Genomic DNA, 20618 nt, shown 5'->3' on the forward strand with positions numbered 1-20618 from the left:
TCATAGGCCGCTGACAGATCAAGGAAGACAGAAACATTTTAAAATTTCTTCTCAAAACCAATCTCCAGATACAATGTTAAGGCAAGGATTTGGTCACGACAGTCTGGCTTCAGTATCAAGATAATTTTGGTTCTCTTGAATACTGGGGATACACAACCAGAGTGCAGTATACTGCTAAAGAAGGACGCCAGCCAGTGTACAGTTGCGAGGCCACAGTTCTTCAGTAGCTCTGGATATACACCATCAAATCTAGCTGATTTACCATTCTGGAGGGACTTCAGGCCATGCTGTACTTCCTCTGCGGAAAATGGTCGAGAGTAGATGGTATGAGGTTCAGCTTCTTGTTTTAACCGCTTGCGCTCAGATCAAATTTTTCTGCTGTATTTCTTATCTTTCATGGCCTAGATGAGGAGACAAGGTAATTGGCAATGTTTTCTAAATTTATAGATGATCGTTTTCTTGTTGGCTTGTTTGACGAGTCCAATTTTTGGATAAGTGACCAAGCTTTCCGGCTTGAGTGAGTAAAGCTAAGCCTTTGAACAGTTTTGTTCCACTTTTCTTTCCTGGCACTGTCCAATGATGCCAGCAGTTCAGTAGCTTTCTCACGACTGTTGTCTTGTTCATACTCTTTGCATATACGGCTAGTTTCCTCACTCCACCCAGATATGTAATCTTCACGGAATCCTCTCGGGATACTTCGCTTAGCAACAGCTTTGATTAGTCCCACAAAACGATCGTAGTTTTAAGGAGTTGGTTTTACTCATCTTAGCAGCAGTGTACGTGGAGTACACTTTCCAGTCAGCTTTCTGAAAATTCCACCGAGCTTTAGGTGTTGATCTAATTATTGGGATTTGCAAACTGATCCTATAGATTATGGGCCTGTGTTGGCTTCGTGGGAAATAGTTCAGTACTTGCCTTTGGATTTGTGAAGATTGGGTCATTAGACCATGTGACATAAAACACAAGTCTGGAGAATAATCATGATCCCATCATGGTGAGTGGAAAGTACCTTTGTCCTTGGCGTCATACACCGGTGGCAAGTTATTCGTGTCTATCCATTGGGGTAGTCTATCACCATTCTCATCGCTTTTCATATAACCCCATGATGTATGACGGCTGTTAAATTTCCCTAGGATAACACTATTTTCGGTGGGTTTTAGCATGATAGGGTCTGTCCAATTTGCCATTGGTGGTTTGTAAACGTTCATGATAGTAATATTTTGAACCTTGTCGGATGTGGTAAAGATATTATGGCTGGAGCCTGGTGGCAAAACTTCATAGTTGTCAGTATCATTCTTCATATAGATGGTGATCCCATATTTAGGGTTGTGAAGCCCGTTATTTAGTTTGTACCCAAGTATTTCTCCTCTGGTAATCAGTTAATGTTCATCTTCACAATGAGTTTCCTGTAGCACCAGAATATCAACAGAATGATCCAGAAGTATCTCGGATAAGTATTCACTTTTGGCTCTATTAATATCCTAAATGTTCATTTGACAGATGGTTAATTGAGGGCCTAGTGTCCATGTGTAGGATGCTGTGCCCTGAAAATGGCCAAATCTTTGATTGCCATTGCTGTGATTTTTTTTTTTTTACCATTGCTGTGAAGTCGATGAGGACAGTACAGCGGCATCTAGTCTCTGTTGCTCGCTTAGCACCACCCACGGGTCACGTGTAGGGCAATGTGAGGTTAACCCTATGGACGTGAGCAACTTCAACCCGTAGTTTGACAATCAATGAAGCAAGAACAGTAGAAATGGTTTTCCATAAAAGTGGAAGAATTGCAGCAAATAATAAGATTGAATGTAATGGGGAAGATCTGGAAATTGTGAATACTTTCAAGTAATTGGTATCAGCTTTTAAAAGATAAAGTTGGAATTCAAGGGAACAGATTGGGGCAAATATTCATTTATAGGACAGGGAGTAAGGGATTGGAATAAATGATCAAGGGAAATGTTCAATCAATTTCCAAGTTCATTGAAAATATTTATGAAAAAGCTAGGTAAACAATTATAAATACATATAAATATGAGATAAATAATTGATAGGGAATCTGCCACTTGGGCGACCGCCCTAAATGCAGATCATTGATGACTCTTCTCTACAACTTTTGGGTACCTCATTTAGAAGCCGTGTGAGTGAGAGATTCTTGGCAGCCATTAGAAATATGTATGACATTAGAGAACCCACTAGAAAATCCATAAACACAGCCATGACCGTATTCTATGCTAAGTTTCTTCCAGTTCTAACATACAGGCTGGAACTAATTTTGGAACATCCAACAGTTTCAGACTTAAGGGCTATAGAAAAAATAGGCTAGATTTCTGAAGAGAATACTAAGAATCTTTAGGATGGCACCTTCAGGGCTAGCATATGAGCTAGCTAGAGAGACGTATCTTTACAAGACTTAAGATATAGACTGCGGTTCCCTTCTCTGTACCAAGAATTGGATATAATTTGGGATCGACAAAGGAAAAAGGCAGAAATTGCTCTTGATTTCTATTCCACAGATAGCATGCTTAATTGAAGCTGGTCTGGTCCAAATAATGACATGAGGAGAGCTTTAAACCAGCTAGTGATATCTGTTTTTTACCATAAACTATATGTGTCCCCAGGATTCCATGAACCAACTGTACGGCGTGTCTGTGTGTCCCGTAATAGACAGTGTGGCCATCCATGAATGGTTGCTAATTTCAGATGACCGCCAACCATAAGACATAGTCTGCACGGTTGCTAGGTAACACTCTCTGGCCATCCATCCATACTTTAAGGCTGGTTTACACAGGTGGAGGTGGGGGTGGTGATTATTGTTTCAAGAGGATGTACAACTAGGCAACCATCCTCTATTAACACTAATCAGAAAGAAAAAGTGGAAAGGATCCGACACTTCTAAAAATGAACATATTGGCCAAAGAAAGACCAGGGCCATGAAGGGCGTGAAAATGAAATACTCCCTAGCCCTCGATACCTAATAGTGTCGGGGTCAGAAAAGAACAAGAGTTGACCAAAGGAGGTCAGACAGGATAGGTGGAAGTGAGGAGCCTGGCAAAAGTAAGTGGAAGCAATGCCAGGACTCCCCGTGGTCGCCAACCCATGCTCCAAAGTTCAGAGCCCCTAGGCCCCTATTAGTCGCCTCTTACAACAGGCAGGGGATACCGTGGTTGTTATTCTACTGCCCCCACCCACAGGGGATTTATACAGCTAGAGTACAGTTCCTTGCGTGCTTTCATCAATCAAAGCGAAGCAAGTAGAGTAGCTACGTTACTCTACTCTACCATTGTCTGGTAGAGTTGACACTCGGATCGCTCATGCGGGAGTAGAGTCATACAGTAGAGCAGTAGCACCATGTCAAGGCGTAAGAAAGTGCTTAAAGACATTTGCAAACATATTACTGCAAGAGGTTAGTGAAGCATTAGAAGGAGAAGCAAATGAAGAAAGAAAAGAATGGATAAGAGGCTGGCTCTATAGGAGAGAGACACTCGAGGAATCAGCACTAATTCTGAGAGAACTCGCAATAGAGGATAACAAAGAATACAAAAATTGTATGAGGTTGACACTTGATAACTTTCAGACATTTTTAGATGCAATAACACCACAAATTCAAAGACACGACACTCTGATGAGAGATGCAATAACACTGAGAGTTAAGCTTGAGGTGACTCTTAACTTCTTGGCCACTGGTAATAGCTACCGTACCCTGTCTCACTTTTTTAGAGTTTCAAAGCCGGCCAAATTGAAGTTTATTCATGAAGTCTGTGATGAAATCTTCAGCAGTCTAAAGAATTTCATAAAGGTACAATTCCATACAATATTTTTAAATATGAATTTTAGAAGTATCTATTCAATCTATTTCCTAAAAGGTTTTTAATATCTATAGTTTGAATCACACACCGTATGACAGTAGTTGGTAAATAATTTAGGATTAAAATGTAAAACAAAGAAGAAAGTTAATACTGGCTTTATTTAAGACATTTTGTAAATTTGTAAAATGATCATCATATTGTTCACTCTTATTGGTCAGACATTTGCCAAGCTTGATACAGGACGTCATTGCTTGGAATTGACACGTGTAGCATTTGTGGTGAATCAGTAACTGGTTGCACTGATGAATGCAGGCGAAGCAGGGAGTACTGAAGTTCGGACACGGAGTGTGGAATGAATGTAGTGGAGGTACCAGATTTATATGAACAGCTTGGAGTGGAGATATCCATGGTTTTGTTACTTTGTAAAGGATTTGCTCCAAGTGAAGCCAGTCTGTACCGTGTTAATGTACTTTGGATGTCACTTTACATCAAAACATTCACAGTGGGAGGTAATGCATTTAAGGATAATGCTACACATTTCCCAAACGCGACATTTTCGTTTCTGGGAGAATCCTCCTCAGCTAGTGTCTGGTTGACACTGCGAAGTTCTTTTACAGCTTCCATTAACTCCTCCAGTCATCTCCTTTTCCCTCGCTGATGTTTCCTACTTGATGTTGGTGCTTGGAGGAGCTCTGCAGTCGTCTCGGATGGGGTATCATCGTGAGCATCATGCACGGCTCATTCTTCAACCTCTTTCTCTGCATCTCGTGGCATAGTTTCCTGAAAAAAAAAAAAGAAAACAACCAAGCATTGTATTAGAACAGTGCAATAGACTCATATATTATAGAATACATTATAACCAAGCTCGATAGCTGCAGTTGCTTAAGTGCGGCCAGTATCCAGTATTCGGGAGATAGTGGTTTCTACCCCCACTGTCGGCAACCCTGAAGATGGATTTCCGTGGTTTCCCATTTTCACACCAGGCAAATGCTGAGGCTGTACCTTAATTCAGGCCACGAACGCTTCCTTCCCACTCCTAGCCCTTTCCTGTCCATCGTCGCCGTAGGACCTATCTCTGTCAGTGCGACGTAAAGCAACTTGCAAAAAAAAAAAAAAAAAAAAAAACATTATAGTTTCAGATACCGAGTAACGAAGATTGGACCTCTATCGCAGAAGGCTTTGAAAAGAAATGGAATTTCCCTAAATGTTGCGGGGCTATAGATGGAAAACACATTTTAATTTATGCGCCAATTAATTCTGGGAGTGAATACTAAAATTATAAGGGCACTAACAGCGTTGTACTGATGGCAGATGTGGATCATAAATACTGCTTTATGTACATTAATGTTGGTGTTAAGGGATCTAATTGTGATGGAGATGTGTTTCAAAACTGTTCCATTCAGGAAGCTTTGGAAAATGGACTGTTATCTGACGGATAATTTTTAGTTGGAGATGATGCTTTTTCATTGAAAGTGTACTTGATAAAGCCATATAACAGCTACAGACCAGATATTCAACTATCGCTTAAGTCGTGCCAGCAAAATAGTAGAGATGCTTTTGGAATTTTAGTTAGCAGGTTCAGGGTGTTTGATAGTCACTTGGCAGCAAGTTGACAAGAGAAAACAAAATTGTTTGTGCTGTTTGCGCTCTACATAATTGGTTGCGATTAACTTTGCCAACAACATATTTCCGGCAGGATTCCATTGATGAAGAAAATATCAATACTGGAGAAATAATTCCGGCACAAAGGAGAGCTGATATAATGGAACTCCCCCATTTGGAGAAATATAGGTGGACAAACACGGCACAGTTGGCCAAGAACACGAGTGATAGTCTCAGAAATCATTTTGTTAATGAAGGAGCAGTTCCCTGGCAGTACAAGAATGTATTTTAACCCAGGAACATAAACATTTGAAGTTTTATGACTGACTTTCTTCATTATTGTACAGAAAGTAACAGCAGTGTAATCAGGAGTTCACTAGTTTTCGTCTGTGAATACTGTAGTGGTGATTTCTAAGAGAAAACTATATGAATGAGCTGCAGTCTAGCTAAAGATCATCACTGTGGCAAATGTTTTTGTTCCACGGTTAAGGAGTGAGGTACTCTTTTCCCCAGTTTGACTGTAGTGATATTTCTATTTTCTCTTTTGTATTTCAGCAACCGTAAGTCTTATCCAAATGAAATTTTGCATATTTCATTTTAAAAGTTATAGAAAGAATATCCATTGGCCATCAGTACACTGTAAATCATGCTGGTGTATTTGTAGTAGCTTCTTCACCATAAATACCCCAATTATTGATCAATTTTTATCATTTTTTATTGTTCGTTGCATATATGGCTTAGGTGTACAGCTTGTCGCGAACTTACAAGCTAGGTATTTCACAACAGTAGTTGCACGATCCAGGGAAACAAATTAAATAAATCAGAACTAATTTTCCCAAAGGAAGATCGTAGCAAGCGTGGAAACAGCTAGGCTAAACAGAGGTCAAGTGGATAGAAAGAGAAATAATGCTTACTGACTAAAATCATAATTCATTTTCGGATTACAACAACTTTATTGAGAGAAGGTAAAATAATAGTAATTAAATTTCAATTTCAGTCAGGCAAATAAAAGGGATAAAATTAAAAGATGGTAATTAAAGCTTAACCTCAAATTAAGAGAGGAAAATAAAGGGAAATTAAATTAATAAATCGTAATTAAAGATTAATTTCAAATTCCATGGAGTAAAATTGAAAGGAATTAAATTAATTATACGACCTTCTGGTTCTTTAAAATTAAAAACATGGAAACCAATTAAAATGAAAATAATCTGAGCTCACAAACCAGAACTTTCAAGAAATCTTCAGAGAGGGTAAACTGGGAATAGGAAACAACCCAAAGAAATGAACCCAAGAAAGGGGTACTTAATTGATCACTTTTTCCAAACCAGGTTTTCACACAACAAAATTTTTCAGAGTGAAAAATGTTCCTTAATAACCACTTCAACTGCAGAACCCGAGCAGTAACATGTGAAATCCACAATAAATAAATTCCACCAAAAACATTAGGAAGGAGTAAACAGATAAAATATTTAAGTGATCCACAGTTAAAACAAGTCGTCAAGGACCAAAATTATCCGCATTAAAATTTTAGTAAATCACGACAGCCAAGCATACGGAGAAAAAATAGACGCATTACAGAATCACGTCTCATCCCAAGAGCCGAATTCAACAATCTCCTCGAAAAACGCCCGTCAGCTGTCTGCACGTAACAAAGAGCAGAGACGGCAAATGTCAAAATAACAGGGGCAACGCCCACACTCATGTAAACACTGCTGTCATGGCAACGGGGTCACGTGACGAAGGACCACAAAATGGCTACCCACCCAGAAAGGAAAACAAACACACAGTCGAATGGTGAAAGAAACAATTTCCAACTCGTAATGACTTCCCTGATGGGGATTTTCAGATTATAAGTATTTAACACGTTGAACAACATTACAACCAGTTACACAAAGCCCCAAATGATTGATAATTAATTTACAATTAAAAAGATCTAGATCACAGTCTTTCATTGGTAACGGCCGAATACTTGCTAGTGCACGAATATGTCTTAGACAGTAGAATATTATCCTTTTAAGTACTTCATTAAGCCAAACGAATTTAACTTGGGATTATCTGGTTCCCTTCTCACATCATTAGATTTCCTGGTAACAAAAGTGGATGCTTACTTACAGATTGTACTAAGGTCGTAGAGAGAAAAAAAAATTAATAAAGGGAAATAGAACGGCGACAAGGACATCGCCCCTTGGCAATGTGATCACCCAGGGTCAATTACAACCCACATCCTTTCTTCTTTCTTCACTTAAAACCGGTCAAAATCCAACAGTAAACACAGAAGCAGCTCCGTCGTGTCTTCACTTTTCAAAACAAAACCAGTCGCCTATTATCGTGCGTGCAAGGAGTAAAAGTGAGTCTATTTCCGTGGTTGCTCCTAGGTGGCAGCACAGACTCCACAGCATACCTACCGAAAGCCGGCACTACAGTGGCGGACAGAGTAACTATTATCTCAAGACATAAGACACTCCAAGATCAATTTCCATGAGTCGAAATAATTATTAAATTTAGCCTTGATGAAAAGGCAACTTGGCAAGTCTCCAGGCACACTACAATACACGTCCGAATTCCGTGACAAGCTTAAGCTTCAATATCTGACACTGTATTGTAAACAATAATTAAACTGGATATTTAAAAAAAATATGGAAATTATTCAATTTGTTGGGGAAATTACTGTTATTGCTGAAAATCAATGGCAATGGATATGCAGAAGATCCCCATGTCTGTTATTAATATGATTAAAGTACACAGTCCTGAACCATTGTATTGCCGTAACTTAAACACGTCGAGACACAGGATGAACATGCTGTGTAATACTGAGACTTGAGAAGCCTTCATTTAAAGGAACACTCCAGCTGACATTTACATTTTATGTTGCATCTTTGAAACTATTAGGCCTATAGGTGTAGGTAGGTGTTAATATGAGGAAAGATCTTCATTGGGGTAATCACATAAATGGGATTGTAAATAAAGGGTACAGATCTCTGCACATGGTTATGAGGGTGTTTAGGGGTTGTCATAATGATGTAAAGGAGAAGGCATATAAGTCTTTGGTAAGACCCCAACTAGAGTATGGTTCCAGTGTATGGAACCCTCACCAGGATTACCTGATTAAAGAACTGGAAAAAATCCAAAGAAAAGCAGCTTTTGTTCTGGGTGATTTCCGACAAAAGAGTAGCGTTATAAAAATGTTGCAAAGTTTGGGCTGAGAAGAATTGGGAGAAAGAAGACAAGCTGCTCGACTGAGTAGTATGTTCCGAGCTGTCAGCGGAGAAATGGCGTGGAATGAGATTAATAGATGAATAAGTTTGAGTGTCGTCTTTAAAAGTAGGAAAGATCACAATATGAAGATAAAGTTGGAATACAAGAGGACAAATTGGGGCAAATATTCATTTATAGGAAGGGGAGTTAGGGGTTGGAATAACTTACCAAGGGAGATGTTCAATAAATTTCCAATGTTATTGAAATCATTTAAGAAAAGGCTAGGGAAACAACAGATGGGGAATCTGCCACCTGGGCGACTGCCCTAAATGCAGATCAGTATTGACTGAAAGATTGATTTTAAAATTCTTCCTCCATCGAAAAGAGGGAAGCCTATTCTCTATTACAGGACAATACACCTGCATTTTTATTTTACCTCCAAATGTGTACCTCCCCTTAATATCACTCAGCTATAACGTTACATTGTGGATGAATAGGCCTAATGTACTTAGCTTTTTGCAAAATGTACTTTACTCAGGATGACAAACCTCAGTGAATTTTATTGCTTTGTACTTAATGTGAGATATGTATGAACAATATATTGTACGTACCATAGTCCGAGTTTCATTTTTACTTCTTACATCCTTTAACATGTAAACCACTTAAGAGAGGGAGTGTAGATGTCTGCTGGACCACCTCCAGACCTCTTGGATTTACGAATTTTCATCAGTTCTTGGTTGTATGTACATCGTAAGCTTTTTATTTTCTGTTTAAGTTCCATTATACCAAAACACTCTTTACCCATTTTTGTCCTCTTATGCCACCCATCTCATATGCTGTTTATGTTCCATAAACATTCTTTTGCACGGTAAAGTTGTACAAATTTGCATGTTTCTTCTCCCGTCCACTTCAGATTGCCGCCAAATAAACACACAGATGCTCAATTTACTCTACTCAACAGAATACCGTCCATACTCCATACACACATGGAAATTACGTAGTCAAATGGCGCACCAATTGATCAAATCGAGCGTACTTGGCCTTCTCCGCTAGCTCTTGGAGCTTGGTTCCGGTGGAGGGGGAAGGGTAGTGGTATAGAGTACGGTTACTTTACCAACACAGCAGAAACCCACTCTACTCTACTCTACTCTACCTGCCAATATCCCAGTCATTTATACAATGCTAGTAGCTCTACTCGCCTCACTACTCTACTCGTGTAATCACAATATAATTATTAAATTAATGTCGTAATGGTCCACCTTTCAATACTATAATATGCAATATTCTAAATTACATTAACTAGGGACTAGTCTCGGCCGGGGCTGGCCATCTTCAGCCTCAACGTAAAACATCTAACAACTAAACAAATGTACATGCACACAATTGCAATAAAACAAATGAAAGAAATATATATAAATTGACATTAAAAACTGGGATGAAATTATGAGTACATTTGAAAATAACTAGGTACTAAATTCTTGCATCTTGAGTATGCTCATCATCAAGACTCTTTCATGTATTAATATTCACAGAACTGTTAGTTCTAACACTGCTAATCATTACTAATTCAATTGTAAATGGGAACTGGTAGAACTAAGATTTCAGTGAATATTAATACATGACAGAGTCTCTATCATGAGCATACTGGTACTCAAGATGCAAGAATTTAGTACCTACTTATTTTCAAATTTACTCATAATTTCATCCCAGTTTTTAATGTCAATTTGTATATATTTGTTTCATTTTTTAATGTCAATTGTGTGCATGTACATTTGTTTAGTTATTAGATGTGTTACATTAAGGCTGAAGATGGCCAGCCCAGGCCGAAACTAGTCCCTAGTTAACCCTTTTGATCACGAATTATTTACACTGGAGAAAAAATATTTTTTTTCTGTTTTAGAGGTGTGTACAGGTTAAAAGAAGTCTGTATACAAAAAATTATAATTTTATTTTGGTTATTTTTGAAAATGCAGCATGTGTACAAATGTAGACAAAGTTACTAAAAGGTAATTATACAATCGGTTCTTCCATATATACAGTTTATGCATTGTTATTGGTAAAACATGTGTTTCTTACAGTTAAAGGGCATTATTTCTAGAATTCTGCACAGAATGAAAATGTAAACAATACATTTTAATATTGTTTGTCTACTAATGTGTATATATATGGCAATACACACAAGAAAGAAATTACTACAATAATTCAACTACAATGAATACAAAAATTTGTCATTGAAATTAGCAAGAGTAAATCTCCTTGAATGCACATTATTCAGTCATGCCACTAACACATAGGAAAAATCTATTTACTCAGAGTTCCTTAGTTTTTGTGATGGAAATTGGTAAAGCATTTCATTTCCTTGTTGAGACAAATATAGATGTTGCATTTCTGGCAGCGCCAACGTGACTTCCCTTTGCCGCCTGTGTTCTTTCTTTCATCTATCGGGCAATGTTGCATCACTATGGACTGGCATGTGGTCTACATTATCATAACGAACTTCCTCTGAGGGACAAACTTCTACACCTTGCCATTTCATTGTTGAGTAATCAGTATTGTCACTGCCTGTACCAGGACGACCCCTCTTTTTTTCCCCACTACATTTTTTGCTTGCTTCACCAAGGCTTCTGCAATTCTCAGACAAAAATGGAGAAGGTCTATGTTTGTTTCGAAGTCTTAATCGTGTATCATATGCTTGATATTCCAGCCAGCTATTGGTGATAGACATATCTATACCATGAAACATCATCTTGAGAGTCCATTTCCTAGTCTTGATGCAGATTCCATAAAAGCTTATAAGGAAGTCTAACCTGTCAACTCCACCTCAACTCCTCTTCAACTGGAACGCCATTTTCCTCAGGTGTTGGTGTTTCATCATCACCTTCATCGCGTATTTCATTTAACGTATCACCACCTGGAAAATTATAAAAATTTAGTAATTATTTCAAGGCAAAAACCAACAACAACAATATTGAGTAATGTTAACCGTACCTGGAGCTGGCAGTTGGTCAAATAAATCATCTCGTTCCCCTTCATCACTATCTCAACCCTCTATATCGGAAACATCACCATTATCCAGCAGCTTCAGTATTGCATCAGCTGAGAGAACTGTGAAAACGCAATGCCATTTTGTTCTATGTAATATACTAATTCAGAAAAATGGGAACTATTTGGAGTAATACTCACTTTATTATGACTTATGTCATCATAATGCATCCTCAACAATAGTGAAAATAGCTTTACGTAACCTCAGTAACTTGGTTTAGTTCTCTATTTATTTACTCCATGCAGGCATACTGTCTACATTTGTACACAACCTATTTGTAACATGATCTACTTCAAGTAAATGTGATTTGCATACATTTCTTCTCCATAATAACATATTTCTAATTCAAATTTTTTAAAGTTTTCTTAATTATATGCAGCTCCTAAGTCATGAAATTAGATAAAATTCAGCAACTTACCAGCTTTCTTGTGTGTGTACCTTCGGCCATGCCTGTTTATAATTTGCCACCGAGGTAGATACCTCATTTGCAAATAAAGAGATTTTGATTTGATTTGATTTTAATACAATACACAGCCGTCTCGATCCTCGTATACTGCCTGCTCTATGCCACTATTTTAACACAGGAAGGCGCGACTACCGACATTTCTCCAAGTCGCCGTAAGAGTGCAGCAGTAGACGCACAATCTTCGCTGTTAGTGTGGGTGTAGCACTGTGTTATTGGTGCATGAATGTGTGTGTAAACCTGAGTTATTTCGTACAATAAGTAAACGTGTCTGGTCACTTTCGTTCGTACAAGAGATATTTTGTATAGAACTGTGAAATGAATTAATCATGTTATGCTAATAGATATTTCAAAAGTGATTGTAAGGTGTTTCGTTTGTGTAAGTCCTATTTTTCGTAGAACTGAAACTTCAGATTCTTTCCCCGAAATATTCAACTGTTGTGTACCATTTTGCCAATCTCGGCAAGGTGGTTCACAGCCAGAAAAGATACGACTCCATGAAATACCGTCTAGAAGGGAATTAAGAGAAAAGTGGCTGTCGGCTTTATCTAGGCAAGGACCTAATAAAGGAAGTAATTGGTTATCCTCAGATTACTCTCGCATCTGTGCCTTTAAAGATCGGGCCAGCTAGGAAGACATCCGGTGAGGGGAAGTGTGCGAGTGAGAAAGCAGAGCCGTGGGAGCGAGAACGCTGACTTCCCCTTCTCGTTCAGTGTTGTGGCGACGTACAGTTGACCCGAAATATTTGTTATAACTGACATGTAACACTCCGCAGATTTTCAGTTAGTGGAATTCCCTTCCGGCTGTAAATTACAGACATACCTAGCCGAAATGAATGCATTTAGAAGTGTTACAGATGACAGGTAGATTGAAGGAGTTAGAACATAATTTAACCTCTTATTACTGTAGCTCTCAAAATCGTTTCCGTGTATCAATTTGCGTAGTCCTTATTTTTAAATTATAATTTTATGTAAAATTAACTTTACGACGCTGTAGAGGCACGGTGTAGAATAAGGTTTGCTATAACACCAGGCTTCATAACTTGAGCCACGTCATGTAAAATAACTCGATAATAATAATAATAATAAGCTACAAGAAAATTGAAATACTCTCAGAAACTATGCGAAGGAGGAGGATAAACTTTTACGGTCATCTTCTCAGAATGAACTCTATGATTAACCGAACAATCTTGACTTCTTCCGTAACCCAAAACAAAACCGAACAGGTTTAAAGAAACTGAAAAAGACATGGTAGAATTAAAAATTACAGAAAATTCACTATTCGGTCGAACAGCTAAAGTAATAACTAAAGAAGAAAACATAACGTTCCAAAACAAATCTACATTAAAAGCCAAATCTATTATCTCGGAAGACGAGAAGAAACGAAGATCAGAAAAAATGAAGAAACACTGGGCACTAAGAAAAGAACAACACACAGAGAAAGAATTGATTCAACATACCCCAAAGAGGGTGAAACGAAATAATAATAATAATAATAATAATAATAATAATAATAATAATAATAATAATAATAATAATAATAATAATAATAATAATAATAATGTCCTCTTCTGTGGTGTAGTGGTTAGCATGATTAGCTGTCACCCCCGGAGGCCCGGGTTCGATTTCCACCCCTGCCACGAAATTTGAAAAGTGGTACGAGGGCTGGAACGAGGTCCACTCAGCCTCGGGAGTTCAACTGAGTAGAGGTGGGTTCGATTCCCACCTCAATCATTCAATCAATACTGATCTGCATTTAGGGCAGTCGCCCAGGTGGCAGATTCCCTATCTGTTGTTTTCCTCAGCCATCCTGGAAGTGATTTTCCATGGTTTCCCACTTCTCCTTCAGACAAATGCCGAGATGGTACCTAACTTAAGGCCACGGCTGCTTCCTTCCCTCTTCCTTGTCTATCCCTTCCAATCTTCCCATACCCCACCAAGGCCCCTGTTCAGCATAGCAGGTGAGTCCGCCTGGGCGAGGTACTGGTCATTCTCCCCAATTGTATCCCAGACCCAATGTCTCACGCTCCAGGACACTAACCTTGAGGCGGTAGAGGTGGGATCCCTCGCTGAGTCCGAGGGAAAAACCGACCCTGGAGGGTAAGAAGATTAAAAAAGAAATAATAATAATAAGTACTTTTGCTTTAATGCCAATATTTTGTTGCTTTCTTGTAAAACAAGAAATGTGACTTAACGATATGACATATATAATTATATAGTTGTTCTCAGGTACAGAAACAAAATATAATTCATAAAAGGAAACACCATAAAGTGTCTACATATGCTGAGTAACAACGTATGTATGCGAAGATAACTTAAATGGCACTAGAAATAATAAAATAATGACACTATAATTATTCACAAAATGAGTACATTCTTGTTTTATTATGTCCACTACATCTCTTCAATTCCACTGTGTCCTCCGTCATCACTTCTGTCGTCCTCACCGGATGACATGTCGTCGGCTCCCAGCTGGATCGCAAAGGACTCCATAATGTCTTCAAAATGTTCCCCATCCCTTATGTTCCAGTCTTCGGCGGATATTGACGCGAATTTCTGTCTAGTGGGTTTCTCTACCTCGTCAACAGTGAAGGTGACGTTGTGAGAAGCTACCCAGTTCTTCACTTTTGCCCACATTATTTCAGTACTGTTTAATTCAGGGTGATATGGGGGCAGTCGAATTACCGAGTGTTCGTACTGTTCATCTAGGACGTAGGTTTTGTGTGCCGGCTTGTGCAATTTGATAAGCTCATAAAGCTCGTGTTTGTACATCGTCTCACCGTGTGGAATGTTCCTATTCACTAGCCAGGAGATCATCGTCACTTTACGTGAGCTGGAGGTTGGAGCACGATCTACTTCCTTGTTGTGATATGACGCGTAGTCAATCACGAGAACACTGCGAGGTGGAAGTTATCGTTCATATCTTTCATTCTCTTAAAAAAAAGTCACTATTCATGTCATCGTGGTAGTCGCCACTCTTGCTGTCAGACTTCCAGATTAGCAGACAGTTCTCGATGAAACCCATTTCACCGCCAGCATGTACAACTCCTCAACCCGATGCTGGGCAGATTTTTAATAAACAAACCTTTTGTATTTTATTTCATGTTTTTCCATTAGGATGCGCTTGTTGGTGTTAGTTTTTTCTGATGATATCCTAATGATCGAAGAATTCGCTTGACACTAGTACAGGATCCTTTGAACTTTAAGTCTTTACCTAACTTTGCACGAATTTTTGAAACTGTAGGGAAACATTTTTCATCTAAATAAAAATTGCGAACAATAAAACGTACGGCACCTTCGTCAAAGTCGTCCAATCCAGTAATATTCTTCGTGCGCGTTCGGTTTTTGTTTGGTGTTTCAAACAGACTATCCATATGTTTTCCTAATTCTTTCGTTTTTCGCTCTTAATCCGTACCAAAGAACTTTCTGATACTCCAACAGCTGCTGCTACTTTTTCCTGCACTTTCTTACTATCTATCACGAACTTTTATTCCATTTCCTCCCTTTCCACAAAGTCTATAACGTTCAAGATTGCTGCACGAGTCTGACTCTTTAGCACCTTATGATGCACGCTACTTTTAACGCCTTCCATACTGTCACAGATAGGCCTAACGTACACCACCACTAACCACATTTACTACTCAACGGGAAATTAGAAAGCAGAGCGCGGCAGCTGTGTGTAAACTTATGTACTGAACTGTCCTTGTAGCAGGAGCTCTGTTAGGAGGGGATACGCTACGCAAGATAGTCCAAAGTGCGCATGCGCTCCCAGATGTCTTCCTAGCTGGCCCGATCTCTACACCTTATTTCAGAAGATGATGGAGCCTCCGCGGCTCAGGCGGCAGCGCGCCGGCATCTCACCGCTGGGTTCAGTGGTTCAAACCCTGGTCAATCCATGTGAGATTTGTGCTGGAAAAAGCGGGGGCGGGACAGGTTTTTCTCCGGATACTCTGGTTTTCCCTGTCATATTTCATTCCACCACCACTCTCGAATATCATTTCATCTGCCATTCATTAATCATTACCCCGGAGGAGTGCGACAGGCTTGGGCAGCCGGCACAATTCCTATCCTCGCTGCTAGATGGGGGCTTTATTCATTCCATTCCTGACCCGGTCGAATGACTGGAAACAGGCTGCAGATTTTTTTTCAGAAGGTGATTCAAGCCGTGGAGGATAGTGGATTCCTTGTGATAAGAATTGTGACGGACAATCACAAAGCAAACGTCTTCATGTGTAGACATTTTGGACAACCTCAGATATCCAGTCGACAATATTCCAATCAAACTAAAAACAGGAAATCAAATCCTAATTTGCGGGTACTAGGTTCATGTTGATGAAGAGAGGATGGAGTGTGCATTTGTGTCAGCAACATCTCATTGCCTAGAGCTTCGAAACCGCTAAATGGAACTGATTATGCATCAGGACAGAGTAGAAGTTCGATATTCAAAACCTTGTTTTGTTGCTCTGGTGAAGCATATGCAATAGTTCGCTGAAGCTGCTGTGCCCTATTGTCGACGTCCTTCAAACGTTCGAGCTTAATACGAGAACTTGCGACGTCTTCCCTTTCAGAATACCGGGCGAGTTGGCCGTGCAGTTAAGAGCACGCAGCTGTGAGGCTTCGTCCGGAAGATAGTGGGTTCGAATCCCACTGTTGGCAGCCCTGAAGATGGTTTTCCGTGGTTTCCCATTTTCACACCAGGCAAATTCTGGAGCTGTACCTTAATTAAGGACAAGACCGCTTCCTTCCCATTCCTAGGCCTTTCCTATCCCATCGCCGCCATAAGACCTATCTGTGTCGGTGCGACGTAAAACAACCAGCAAAGAAAACCTTTCAGAATGTGCTTTTTACAGTGTGAGGTCAAATAATATCAGCAAACTGTTAGTGATATTATCCTAATCAAGTTCGTAAGACCTCTATTTGTTTATATTGCGTAGACAAGAACACAAAAAGTACGGTACCACTCCAAGCCTTCGTCCAGGGAAATCTTTAAATTGTGCATGAAGAGGCCAACTGCAACTTCATACAGGTAATTTTGCCGATATTTAATATTACTGATGTAATTTACGAGCTTCAGTGAACATATGACCATACTGCATAGTGTTTTGTAGGCTGTCGTCATTAGAATAAGTTTAGAACATTGTGCGTCTATGTCTGCCATCTAGCGGAGAAATTTTGTCGCAGCGTAGTCGCAAAAAGGCTCGCATAGAGCAGGCGGTGTTACAATATCTTCTTCTTCGTCAAGTTTCTCGCAGAGAGCAGCACATCCTATAACACTGGATGGCTAGATAGGTATGTGTAGAGACAACATTTACGAAATCACAAGAAAACGCCATTTTTCTACATGAAACATGATGGAAATCAATGTGTACAACTGGAGACATGGTGATCGATTGGGTTAATGCAATTTAGAATATTGCATATTATAGTATTGAAAGGTGGACCATTACGACATTAATTTAATAATTATATTGTGATTACTAGAGACGAGAATTATAGGCACAAAAACAGTTAAAATAGGCAGGCATATAGGCTCTCAAAAGAGCCAAAATAGGCATTTAAATAGGCACTAACGTGTAAAATAGGCAACAAAATAGGCATGAAAAAAATTACTTATAATTTAATAACACACTCAATTACTACAAAAGGCATTTACAAGCAACGTTTTAATGTTTCCAGGTAACAATCTTGTTCCCCTCTCATGCATAATGTTCTTGTACTGAGAGAAAGATCTCCCAACATCACATGAAGTGATTGGTAAAAACTCCAACGCAGTCACTTCATCTCGTTTTATTTCGCTGACAGCGGCTATCTTGCCGGAGATTCGGTCAAAACTTCCCCCCGACTTCTTCCACAAACCTAAATGACTCCACCAGGGGCATGTCACTCTTCTCCAACTTGGTGAATGCTCCCGGTAGCTTGTTGAAATTTGAAGATACTCCGGTTTATGCAGGGGCATATTAGCTCCCAACATTGCAGTGCATAGATCTGAAGAAAACGGTTGTTGGTCGCTGCCCAAAGTGGATTGGTAGAAAGGCTGCGTTGATACAGTTTTCTGTACTCGTATCAGATGCATCGCAGTATTTCTAAGTTGATCTATGTGGTATTTTTCTCACATTTGATCTGAAAAATAATAAAATTGACATAAATTACATTGTCCCTATATCTTAAATTTCTACAGTTGGGCTAATTGGCAATAATACTTAATATATATCATGCATTTGTTTCATAAAAAAAAAAAAAGACTATTAGAGATGATGTTTCTGGAAGTACAAAACTTTAAAGTAGGAACAAGGGAATTAGTAATTTACATGGAAATATGTCCTCAAGGATTTTCAGTTATAATTTGGCAGTATCGTGTCGAGTTCACCGGGTGAAAAATATAATAAAAAGACGTGAAACGGTACCGGAGTAGCGTAGAGGAGAGTTCCGTTCTTTATGCTTGCCAAGGACCCACCAAGCTGGCCCTAGCTGTATTCTTACTTACATAGAAGAATGAAAAAGAGGCACCATAAATCTCAAGTCATCTCCGTACAGGCCATGAAGGCCCTTGGAGAGGTGGAAGGTAAAGGCTTCCACTATCCGTAACCTCGGCACTTGATGGGGTAGAGTGGTTAGCTCTACGCCCGGCCGCCTACCCCCAGGAATTATCCTGATACTAATTTTTTATAGGCTGAGTGAACCTCAGGGCCATGTGCACCTCCGGAAGAGGAAAACTCGTTTCTTAAATTTTACGACTTCCTTACGGGGATTCAAACCCACGTCCTTCCGGGCGAACAGAGCACGCCATTACCGCCTCGGCCAGGCAGTCGCCAGCATAAATCTCACATTTGTCAATATGTTATTTGTTTCTATTCACCGGCTTTGGTCAGCAGGGTCAGCTTTCATGAAGACTATTTTCTGTTCCCTGCAATAGATCCTGCATCATGTGTGCCCACAAGGCTTACCACCCTTGTTGAAAATTAAACACCGCGTAATTTAAAATTGTCGTGACATGCGCGCATAACCTTATTTTTGTCACAATTTAGCAAGACTCTAGAGGGGATGCTAGAGGCTTGTTAACCAGGGCGCTTACGCCCTTCAGACTTTCTTTGCTCTCCCCCTCTATATGCTAGAATGAAATGCGATCATAGTCCTCAGTCACAAAAAAGATAAAAGGAACAAACGAACTTTCCTTCTTACAGTAAATTGGACAGACTACCCTTCCATCCGTAGTGGAATTGGGATCCCCTGTGACCCACTGCTTCAGCCAGTAGGACTTCGACGATTTTTCTTTGGGCATTGCCGCAAACACACTTCTTCTTCTTCTTTTTCTTCTTCTTCCACTTCTCAATAAATCACAACACGTTGTGAACATACAGCATACGCGTACAACAGTTCGCACCGAAAGGGAGATACAGGGCATATGGTTTGTGCAACATAGTTCGACGTTGACTGGTTCTCGCATATGTCTTAGGAGGTTGGAGGGGTGGAAGGCTTCGAGGTCAAATTGTTCCTTGTTTCTCCTGATGGAAATTTCCCTAGAGCTATTTCTGATGACTTTTGAGAATTCCCATTTTTGTTCGTGATAATTCTGTCGAGCACACTAGCTACACTGGAAGAAAATCGGCTTTTTAAAAATACAGTCAAAAGGCATCAAATAGGCAATTATACTCCAAATAGGCACAAACCCCTGAAATAGGCATTTATAGGCACAATAAAACAAACGAAATATAGCTAAAAAGACCCTAAAACGGATTTATAACTCAAAAGCCTACGTTTCTGAACACAGGAATAAAATAGGCAAATTCCCGTCTCTAGTGATTACAATTCAATACGGATCAGAACCATGAAGTTTATACCCTATGACTAATCGTGTAAAACCTGCCTTCACATCACAACCTGCACGGTCGCTTAAGTTACAGTCTGCCACACATTTTGTTACATGACACTATTTCGTTGCGCATGGGCGTATATTTATGATGCTGGTGATAGTGATTAATGTTTTAAGAGGAAGCACAACAGACAAAAGAAAGTTATTTTGAATGTCTAGTCACTCGCATAACCAACTTTTTAGGTGAAAATGGTAAGTTAATGATAAGGTATATCATCAAAGGGTTTCGAAAATGTGAAACATACTCTCACCATTATTAGGGATTTTTCTAATTCATACTGGTGTTTTAGTTAAAACAAAATTCTATAGTAAAAAACAGAATATTTGTCCCTTTTAGTATTACCACACTCGTAATAAATCGCGGAAAGCTACCATGTACCATCATCGTTTCCATAGCGACAGCGATGTTAATTTGTCGCAGTCGCATCGCATTTCAGGTGAACAACTTACGAAGGCGGAAGAATGCATTTATTTGGTGCAGAGCATATCGTTTCTTAATAATATTGAAAATTCTCTATATATTTAAAAACTGGAAATGTAATCAAATAAAATATTTATTAATATATGGGCAATCCTCATTTTATCGCAATTTGGGATACATATTCATTTTCTCAAAGTTGCACGCCTGAAAAAAAAAGAGCTA

At 39.2% G+C, this 20618-nt stretch overlaps 1 long non-coding RNA gene across 2 annotated transcripts; it reads right to left on the reverse strand.

Moving 5' to 3' along the window:
* Positions 1–3702: 3702 nt before the first annotated feature.
* LOC136875726 (uncharacterized) lies at positions 3703–12180 on the reverse strand. 2 transcript variants are annotated; one of them, XR_011018438.1, is made up of 3 exons: positions 12062–12164; positions 11589–11705; positions 10461–11511 (listed from the first exon to the last, which is right to left on the reverse strand). It is a non-coding gene; the product is annotated as an uncharacterized lncRNA (long non-coding RNA). The 2 variants fall into 2 exon arrangements; XR_010860507.2 differs by lacking the exons at positions 10461–11511; positions 11589–11705 and adding an exon at positions 3703–4583 and having other exon boundaries at positions 12062–12180.
* Between the last annotated feature and the right edge of the window lie 8438 nt (positions 12181–20618).

The sequence above is a fragment of the Anabrus simplex genome, chromosome 6 (genome assembly GCF_040414725.1).
Source record: "Anabrus simplex isolate iqAnaSimp1 chromosome 6, ASM4041472v1, whole genome shotgun sequence".
NCBI classification, from domain to species: domain Eukaryota; kingdom Metazoa; phylum Arthropoda; class Insecta; order Orthoptera; family Tettigoniidae; genus Anabrus; species Anabrus simplex.